The following is a 1,516-nucleotide window of genomic DNA, read 5'->3' on the forward strand; positions in this document are numbered from 1 at the left end:
GTTTTCAATTATTGATTCTTTGGAAGTAGATCTCCAATCTTCTCTTTTAAAGTGCTTTTGGATTAGCTGAAACTGGCAACTTTTTTGTTAACAGCCAAATATGTTAACCATTTAAACAACATAGGAACTCTGTATCTATAATATATTGTTTTCTATTTTTATGGCTACTTTTAATGTTTTTTTTCCCCAAGACTTATGTGTTAGACTGGATTGACTAGAGAAACAAATACAAGGACATTAATATATGTATAAGAAAGAGCTTTATATCAAAGAGTAATTGTCCATTAAGAAAACTTCCCAGCCCAGTCCAGATCAAGTCCTTAAGTCTGATGGTAGCCCAGAAGTCCAATACTTGTCCATAAATCTCTCTTCAGACTCCTGCAGCACATGCTCGTGGACCCAGTGGTGGTGGAAGCATCTAGCACTGGCGCTGGTCTCCATGTCGTTCCTTGAGCAGTCTGTGTGTGGCTCTTCAACAGGAAGGTGAAGCAGAGAGTGGGCTCCTCATAGGCCTCAGCTTGTCTCCGCGTGGTTTGTCAACAGGACAACCAAGGCAGAGAGAGAGAGGAAGTTCCGGAATCCTCATGAGAAGGCCATACCCCCAAGGAGGCATCATCAAGCTGTGACCTGATTGACAGGCTAGACTCCACCCCTACACTTATTTATCAAGTTAATAAGGATTTATGTAACTAGTACAGCTGAACATTATCTTTCCATTCCTGCCTTCCTCTAACTCAGACTGTATGTCCGGATTCTCATCTCGTGGGACCCCCACGTACCAAGCAGCCTATAGTCAGTCATTCTTTATCCAAATCAATATTTTTCATTTGTAAAATCGAAGTCTATCTATTCTATCTACAAAAATACCAGAAGAAAAGGGGGAGAAAAAGAAGAAAAGGAAAAAAAAACTTGAAATTTGATTTACCTTGGCAAGACCAGAGTAGAGAGGGATACTAATATATGCAAAATGAATTGGGAAGTATTATTTTAAGAAGATATACTCAGTTCTTTTAAAAGAGGACCCCTGTGGAGACAGGGGGACTGTGGCATCCGGTTAATAAGCACAGGAAGTTATCCTCCACAGCTACCTGAGAAATGCCAGCAAGAGGGAAGGCCTGTGCTCCCTGGAAATCAGAAAAGCAAAAGCAAGTTGACACTTAAAAGCTGAAATTTGGAGACCAGCATTACCTGTTGACTGTTACTGACAACATTGACCAGTGGACACAGGCATGCCCACCAAACCAGGACAGATCCTAGCCCACCCAGTCAAACAGGGTTGTTTCTTAAACTGTCTTTCTTTCCTCTGAAGACACAGACCCATGCCTGTTCACACTGTGAGAGCAACAGAGCTTTACATCCATAGCGGAGCCACGCCTCCGTCTTTTTTCCCCTTCTATTCTATGGCTTGATACACTTTTTCTTTTTCACTTCTTCCCCATCTGCAGTAGTTACATAAGCTGGTGTCAACTTTAGACTTAAAAATGAAGGGGTGGAGGTTAGCCTGTCAATCAGGTTG

The sequence above is a fragment of the Echinops telfairi genome, unplaced genomic scaffold (assembly GCF_000313985.2).
Source record: "Echinops telfairi isolate 266 unplaced genomic scaffold, ASM31398v2 ScPeMD7_9;HRSCAF=40, whole genome shotgun sequence".
NCBI lineage: Eukaryota > Metazoa > Chordata > Mammalia > Afrosoricida > Tenrecidae > Echinops > Echinops telfairi.